General features: G+C 36.9%; 1 protein-coding gene across 1 annotated transcript in view; it reads left to right on the plus strand.

Moving 5' to 3' along the window:
- PPP1R9A (protein phosphatase 1, regulatory subunit 9A) overlaps window positions 1–9,478 on the plus strand; it is a 347,596-nt gene that overhangs the window by 172,242 nt on the left and 165,876 nt on the right.

The raw sequence follows: 9,478 nt of genomic DNA on the forward strand, positions 1-9,478 counted from the left end.
AAGTGTTCTGGGATTCCCATTCTTCTCAGAGTCAGCCACAGTTTGTTATGATCTACACAGTCAAATGCCTTTGCATAGTCAATGAAGCACAGCCTTCAAATCAATGACAACTTATAGCGGCCCTATGAACAACAGATCTGAGCCTTGTCCTGCACCGTCCTCATGCTCCCTGTCATGTTTAAGCCTGTTGTGTCTGAATCCATCACATTGAGGGTCTTGACTCTCTACCTTCCCTAATATAATGTCTCTCTACAAGGACTGGTTCTTCCTGAAAATGTACATGAGGTGAAGTCTCAGCATCCTTGCCTCTAAAGAACACTCTGGCTGCACTTCTTTTAAGGCTTTTTCTTTTGCAGTCGATGGTATATTCAATACTCTTCTCCAGTACCATAGTTTAAAGACATCAATATTTTTTAAAATTTTTATTGTTTTGTATGTGTGTGTGTGTGTGTGTGTGTGTGTACTATCAAATCAGATCTGACTGGTACAGGAGGAGATTGTCCCTCCTTCTCGAGCAGAGTATCTGGTGGATTCGAACTGTCCACGTCTGGGATTGCAGTACAGCTTCTTTGCCACTAGGCCACTAAAGGCATCAGTTTTTCCATTGTCTTTCTTATTCACCATCCAACTTTAAGATGCATAGGAAGCAGTTCAGAATATCAAGGCCGGAGTCAGGCATAGCTTAGTCTTTAAACTGACATCCTTGTTCTGTTGTACTTTGGCTGTGTCTTTGACAGCAGATTTTCCCCAGTGCAACGTGTCTTTTGATTTCATGGTGGCTGCTACCATGGATGTTAATTGTGAATCCAAGAAAAAGGAAATATTTGGCTATTGGTCCAGTCATGAGGGTGTTTGATTATTTGATGTTGAAATAAAACCCATATTGAAGCCTGTAGCTATTTATCTTCTGCAGCAAGGCTTCAGGTCATCTTTACTTTCTACAAGCAAGACTGAGTTGATTCTGACTTGATGGCAATAAGTGAATGTGACTATATTGAGGAAATTAAGCATCTTAATAACATTGATTGTTTTCTTTTGTCAAATAGGGACCAACTCCTAACTGACCCTCCAGTGGGTTTTCAGAGGGTATAAATCACAAGAGATGAAAATGCCCATCTGTCTCTTGTGGAGCAGAGGGTGGACTGAACCACTTGCCTTTGTATTGGCACCAAAACTCTTGGTCACCAGAGCTCCCTACTGATACTTATGTGCTTCATTATTGCCAATTAATTTCTTTTCCCATTTATAGATTCATGTTTTTTTGAGTTGATAAAACAATAATACCTCCTCTTTGACTGTTTTCCATTAATTCATTATATTTTTTCATATAGCAGTTTTCAGTGCTTATTTTTCTTAATTAAATAATATTTTCATTTCCTTTACGATCTCTAGGATCTTTGACTTTTTATTAAGGCTCTTGATAATGCAAATTAGTTAAACATTGTCCTGTTTTAGTATTTTTATAGTCTCTTACTTTTTTTGCTATTAATTGGTATGTATTTTAATTCCTAATATAAAATGGGATTCTCCCTGCTGCCCTCCCCTCCCCAACCCAACCCCAACCCCAGCTAGCTTAGTTTTCACCATACCATTTGTCTACTAGGTTGATCATACTAATTATAATAGAAAGTAGAATAATGAAACAGAATAGAGCATAAAAATTCCATTTTGGGATTTTTGTCATCCTCTTCCTTCTTTTTAAGGATTGAGATATTAGGGCTCAGCCAGTCAGCCGTGAAGGACTGTTGTAATCTACTCATCTTATTGGATGACAGTGAGATCATGGCCTTGTGTGACATCTGCACCAACAACTTGGTGTAGCATGAAGTCCTCCAAGATTCCACATATACAGTAATAGCCTTCAGTCAAAGAACTTCTGAAGCATAAAGCAAGCCCACTGACATATAGTTCAGCAAAGATGTTCAGGCAGCTAATAAACGCAGAAGGAAATGTTTACAGTCATTAGTTAGTTTCATTGTTAGGTGCCTTCGAGTCAACTGTGACTCCTAGCAACCGTATGAATAACGAATCTAAACCCTGTCCTCTATTAATCCATCCTCCACATCCCTGCTGTACTTAAGTCCATTGTTATAGTCACTCTGACAGTACAACTTGTCGAGTTCAAGTCCTCCTTTGCTGACCGTCAGCTTTTCCAAGCATGATGTCCTTTCCCAAGGATTGGTCCCTTTTAAGAATATGCCCTAAGTATGTGAGATAGAAGCAAATAAAAACCCACTTTTAAGAATATGCCCTAAGTATGTGAGATAGAAGCAAATAAAAACCCATTAAGAGACTCTAACATACATAATATTGAGGGAAAATGTTAGATGATGTTGATGTTTGGTGCCATGGAGTCAGCTATCACGGAGCAACCCTGTTAACCACAGACCTGGACATTGCCCTATCCTGTGCCATCCTCATAACCTCTGCCACACTCAGTCCCATTGTTTCAGTCACTGTGTTAATCCATCTTGCTGAGAATCTTCCTGTCTTTCTCTGACTCTCTACTTTGCCTAGTATGAGAGCCTCCCTCCCATGCCCACTCTGTGTGAGACAAAGCTTTCCCATTCTTGCCTCTAAGAAGCAGTATGATTGTATTTCCTCGAATATAGATTCATTTGTTCTTGCAGCCTATACTGTATTCAGTACACTTTGTCTGCTTCATGATTCAAAAGCATCAATTGTTTTTAGGTTTTCCTTATTCATTATCCAACTTTCACACGCACATGAAGCAATTGAAAATCTATCATAGGTTGGGTTAGGTACACCTTAGTCTTTAAAGTGACATCTTTGCTCTTTAGCACTTTAAGAGGACCAAAGCTGCAGATTTCCTGTCAAAGACCTTCATTTACTGTGAAAGACTAAAAATGAGGAAGAACAGCTATAAATTTGCATTAACAATTGGAAAGTGGAATGTCCAAAGTATAAATCTAGGAAAATGGTAAAGCATCAAAATTAAACAGAATGCATAAATATTGACATTGTAGGCTTTAGTGAACTGAAATGAATTGGCAGTGGTCATTTTTAATAAGACAGTTACATGATCTCCTGTGCTGGCAATAAAAAATTGAAGGTGAATGATCATCAAAAAGACCACTTCAAGGTCTATCCTGAAGCACAATGCTATAATAATAGGATACTATCCATACGCATCCAAGGAAGACTATTTTTCAAATATATACCAATCTCTAAAGCTAAATATGAAAAAATGGATAATTTTGACAAACTTTTGCAGTCTGAAATTGGTTGTACATACAATTAAAATGCATTAATAATAACTAGCGACTGGAATGCAAAAGTTGGAAGCACAAAATGACTGGCATTTGGGAAATATGGACTTGGTAACAGAGTTGAAGCTGGAGATTACATGATAGAATTTCACCTATTAAAAAGAATAGATATAATCTCACATCAACACTCAGCAAAGTTCAAAACAAATAATAAAGATAATAAAAAATACTAGCTAGAGTTTGAAGAAACTCGAGCCATAACTAACTGCTTGTAGAAATGTAAAATCGTTCAGCCACTGTAATAAATGGTATGATACTCCCTTAAACAGTTGGAAATACAAATGCCATATGATACAGCTATCCTAATATTAGGTATGAATCCTAGAAAAGTAAGGGCAGTGACACAGGTACACACACAAGCACAAATACATGTAAGTTTGATGGAGGATAGTTCTGCTTATGTATTTTATACATGCTGTAAAAAGATCCATGAGTGGAGTTGAACACACAGGAGACAAAGTTATGAATACATTTTCATTATAACCATTGAGAGAATAAATCGACAGGCCTTGAGAATCAGGACCATAGTGTTAGAGGTGTCACCTAGGTCAGTTGGGATAACATTGTCCAAGAAGACAGTGCTCTACATCCTACTTAAGTGAGCAGAATCTGGAGTGTTAAGAGCTTTTGAATAGCATCCTAACATAAACTCTTGGTATGTTTCTGGAGCAAAGAAGAATGAAAGAAATAAAGCATGCATGGAAACAATCAGTCCAAAGTCTAATGGATCATGCAGATCCAGTTTTCATGACCTTGAAAACAGAAATAGATGGTACCCAGCTACCACTGCTAATAACTACAAACAGCATCACCATAAGAGGCCCTGCATGGATGGGGAGGAAAATAGGAAAAACCCCCAAAAGATCAAGTTTATTAATCTGATGCAGATGAATCCTTGAGATTATGATCCTGGGACACCCTTCAAGCCTGGAACTGAACTCACTCCCATGGCTCAATTTTTGGTCTAATGATTGGACAGTAAGGTGAGTAATCATATCAGGGACATACATATACACTCATTGAAACACCAGCCATATGAGATGAAAAAGGAAGCGTGTACCCAGAGGTAAAGCTCCTATGGCAAAGTAAAATAGGAGAGAAGGACACAAGGAAACAGTAAGCACAAAGACAGTGCGTGGTGTTGGGGATTGCAGTCATTGTCACAAAACCAAGTGGGTGTGAATGGAAAGCCAATTTCTTCTCCAAACTTTTGCTCAAATTGTTGTTGTTGTTGTTAGGTGCTGTCGAATTGTTGACAACTCATAGCAACTCTATGAACTAAAGACCTGAACACTTGTATAACTTTCATTGTTTCTCCACGTTCATAGAATTTCCAGAGGCAAGCTATTTCAGAAATGGATGCCACTCCTGCTTTCAAGCTGGTTTTAATTGGGGAGCTCCACCAAACACTGTCCACCAGGGGTAACCATTATCACATTTGGCACATCAGTGTCACAGTGTTTAGCATCACAGTAACCATGAGTTACCTCTGTACAGAAAATGGACAGACCAGTGCTGTACCATTTAAAAGAATGTTTGACCAAATACAGTTAAAACCAGGCCCGAGAACTGCTGATTGAAATCACCCACCTTTGGCCTGGTAGCATAACCTTCTATCCACTAGGCCAACAGAGCTCTCTCTTTGTTGTTGTTAGGTGCTGTCAAGTAGTAGACGACTATAGTGACCCTATAGTGAATGACCTGAACACTTGTATGTAAAATTTTACTCAAGATACAATTAAAAAAGGATTCCTACTGACAAATAGTATTTGGCAAAACAGGAGGTGGTTATACCTCTGACCTACTTAAAGCATAATTTAATAAGCATACTAAAGATTATTGGAAAAGCTTGTAGCTACAACTATAATTAAAAGAAACATTAAACTCAGGTACAAAAAAAAGGCTCAGTGACATTTAACTCTTTTTTTAAAAATGAAAGAAGAGATTGATTGAAAAAGCTTATTTTCAGCAATCCTGAGAATTCTGCCAATGATTTCTTGAGTTTCTATTAAAGCCCATGACCCATTTCTGGAACCACCTAAATGTGAATCAGGATCACAGCACTTTTTGTATGATATCAAACTTAGTTTTTATTATAACATGTTGAACAAAATGTGGTAGAATATTATGGAGCAGAAAGCGTGAGCAGCTGCATGCTACCAACAGTGAGAGAACTTCTCGTTCTAAGCCCCAATTCATCCCCCCAGATTGATCGTGCTTCTTCTTGACATTGGCTATTTACAGTTGCTGAACTTTCCACAGAGGGAACAGCTGTTGGAGATTGTAAAGAAATTTTTAATTTGTCCACTGCCTTTTAGTGGAATATACTAAAACAAAATCATATTTAACAACTGGAGAATTGTTGGAGTGAGCTTCCTTACACTGGAAAATTAAAGAAATCAACTATTATGTTGAGCCGTGTGAAAAATGCAGTTCCTTCCTGTGACACCAGTGAAGCACCACTTAATGGAAAGCAGGCAGTGGGTAGTTGAACTAGACAGAAAGCATTACTGAACAAAAGAACCGAGTTTATTACCATATGCCATCGGCATACATAATTTCTACGCAGAATTTCTTCAAAATACTTTTATCAGTGATATCTAATAGATTTTACTTGTGAGAATTGACATAAATTTTTAGTTGAAAAATCTTACTGGACTGCGGATTAACATATGAAATGCTTGCGTGTTTCTGCATGAACAGCAGCAGCAGATGTTCTGAGAGCTCATCAAATGAATTCCAGTTTTGATGTCATGAGCTCTGGTGGTGTCGTCTATAGGGAATTGTGCTGCTAATCTCAAGGCTTTGCGTCTTAGGTGATTCATATTCACCAGTAGCTCCATAGGAGAAAGATGGAAAATATCTCCTTTCTTGCTGTTTACAGCCTTCGAAACTCCATGGAAGGTGAGCCATAATGTCAGTTTCAACTCTATGGCTATGTGAATGTGAATGTTAGATGTAAAGGTGTACCTTAGAAACCAGGTAATACTTCTGTGTTACTAAGTGAATATTCTACTGTCTGTGCTTCTCGAGTAGGAAAGTGTTTATAATATTTAGGAATTAAGTTTTTCATCTACTATTATCTAACTCTAGATCATGAAATACTTTGCAAGAACACTATTATTTTAAAAACTCCAAAGATTACATATCATAGAGATGTTTAATGTAAAGTAAAAATTCTCATTTTAGAAAACTTGAATGGTAATGTGAAGTAATCCAGTTCAGCAGGAAGAGTAAAATGTCCTAGTTTAGATATTTGAGAAACACTTCCCAAAGTTATAGATCTGAAGTTCAAACAAAATATGTTTTATAATTTAGAAGATTTTCTGAAATCTTTTAGGCACTGTAAATGCTATTGCCCAAATAGTCCGTGTTTTTTAACTTAGACCTAAACCAACAAGGGCTGAACTCACTCGACATTTCTTAAGCTGAAGGACCTAAACAAATTTAAGCCTTGAGCTGTAATACTTAAGGATTCTATGGGAAGAACATTGAATGATCTAGGAAGTATTAAAAGAAGATGGAAGGAGTATGCAGGGTCACTGTAGCAAAAAGAATGGGCTGGCACAGAAGAATTTCAAGAAAGAGCATATGATCAAGAGGCAATGATGATCAATGAGGAAATTGACGCAGCTCTCAAGGATTGGCAAAAAATAAAGCCCCAGGAATTGATGGAATACCAAATGACATATTTCAACAAACAGATGCTGCCCTGGATGTGCTCACTAGGTTGTGCTAAGAAATCTGGAGGACAACTACCTGGCCAACTGACTAGAAGAAATTTATATTATTCCCATTCCAAAAAAAAAAGGTGACCCAACATTATCCAGAAAGCGCTGGAACAGTACATTGACAGAAAACCAGAAATACAAGTTGGGTTTAGAAGAGGCCGTGGCACTAGAAACATTATCATCAATGTCAGATGGATCTTGGCAGAAAGGAAAGAATAACAAAGGAATGTCTGTCTTTATTTCATTGGCTATGCAAAGGCATTTGACTGTTTTTGGATCACAACAAATGTGGCTAACCCTGAGGAGAATGGGAATCTCAGAACACTTGACTGTGCTTATGCGAAACGTGCACTTAAACCAGGAAGCAGTCCTCAAACAGAGCAAGGACACACTGCATGGTTCAGAATCACGAAAGGAGTGTGTCATAACAACTGTGCTGGTGAGTCACCTGTGACTCATAGCGACGCTTTGTAAAGCAGCCCTGTCTTGAACCAGTCTCATTGATTCCAGCACACCTTTCTGCTTTTCCCCCCATGAGTAATTAGAGTTCACTCCCCTAGCCTTCTTGCATTGTAATCTCTTGTGTATTGCTATTTTTAAAAAGCAGCGTATATGTTTTGTGCCCCATTGAGTTAATTCAGACTTAAAACAACGGTATAGGACAGGGTCGAACTGCCACATTAGGGTGCCTGTGCTGTGATAATTATGGGAGAAAATGACGTTGTCTTATTTCCTGCAGAGCATCTGGTAGATTTGAACCACTGCTACCCTATTGGTTGGCAGCCAAACTTTTACCTATTGTCACTGGAGGCCCTTATATTTGTCCAGTGCTTCTAGTTGAAATATTCATTCCCCCTCTTCTGTGCTTGAATTTGCAAATCCTTATTTATTTTTGAAGGCTCAACTCAAATACCATATCATTTATGAATGTCTTCCCTTTTACAGGCAAATAATAATGTATCTTTTGGGTTTTTTTTTTATCTTTTATGTCAGTCGTTGTGTTACATGAATGTTGTTATTTACGTTGGTGCTTGTTTCCCTTCTAAGTTCTGAGTTACTAGAAACTGTTTTCCAGATTCTAGCCTGATTCCTGGCATAGAATTCATCCTTTGTAACTATTTGGTGGGTGAATAAGGGATTATAAAAAATAATGGAAGTAAAAAATCAGGTTAAGACAAAGCAGTAAATTTAAAATTTTAAGACAAATAGAAGACTGCATTGAAGGCGCATGAAAAGTAAATATTTGTTGTGTGTGATGAAGTATTTACTATTGTTTTTTTTTATTTTAATGAACGTTTACCGAGACTTTGGATTTCCATTCATTCATTGTTGCACTTTCTTTCCTGCCCACCCCTCCCCCCAGTTTGCTTTTCTTTTTGTAAAGTAAAACAAAAATTCTTTCATTGTTATACGATTCACCCCCCCACCCCAGTCCACTCATGAAATAGTTCAGTGAAAAAGGTACAAACCTCATAATATAAAAAGTTTGTCTTGTTTGATGGGATAATATTTATTATGGTGGAGAAATATGGCAAAAGCCAAACCGGGTTAGATGACCTAAGGGTGTGAAACATGTCACAAAGAAAAGGAGTTTTGATTCTAGGCTATAAAGGACATAATTTTGGGAAGTATGTACCATTAGGAATCACACTCCATCTACCTGAATATAAACAATACGTGTTCGGGGCTTATAGGTTACAATATACAACATACGCATATTGTCAATTTTCCATTAATCTGAATCTGGGCAAATCTTGAATTAGCACGTCAACCTTCTGTTCTAGCTTTTATGTTATTATATATATTTTATGTGCTTAAAACCCCTCATTTCTAGATTTTTGAGAATACAACAGAGTTTTTAAAAAGTACTTTTTAGGTACTTAATTGAATGTAATGAGAATATAGGATTTTATTACCTATATTAGTGGTACTTTATAAAGTACATATCTCTTCTTTTTAAGAATTATTTAATATATTTAAGAAAGAAACTAAATATATATCTTCAGTTCTTTTCACAATGAATAAAGTATTTTAGCAGGAATAAGGACTTCCAGTTTCTCAAACAACATCTGAATACTAAACTTAGTAGCCTTTTGAAAGATTTAGGCCACAAAGAAAAAGCTGCCTATTTCGTATTTGTTCTTCGATTCTCTGGTGATGTTTTAATACTCATTTAATCGAAATTTTCAGTGAGAATTTCATTAAAATCTATATGCCAGTAAAACAGAAGATGACAGATGAAAATTCTTTAACCCATCCAGATTCAGTTCAGAATAGAAACTATTTTTAGTCATTATATATACTTAGTTGCCTTTGTTATAACTGGGACTCCTTGGAGAAACCTACATCCAGATACTCAAGTTTCATATGAAATAAATGGTATAGTATTTGCATATAGCCTATAGCATACTCTTCAAAAACTCTCTGGATTAGTAATAATGACTAAAGAATTTTTTT

Source organism: Elephantulus edwardii, unplaced genomic scaffold (assembly GCF_000299155.1).
Source record: "Elephantulus edwardii isolate Elephantulus edwardi_28Jun2011 unplaced genomic scaffold, EleEdw1.0 scaffold00007, whole genome shotgun sequence".
NCBI lineage: Eukaryota > Metazoa > Chordata > Mammalia > Macroscelidea > Macroscelididae > Elephantulus > Elephantulus edwardii.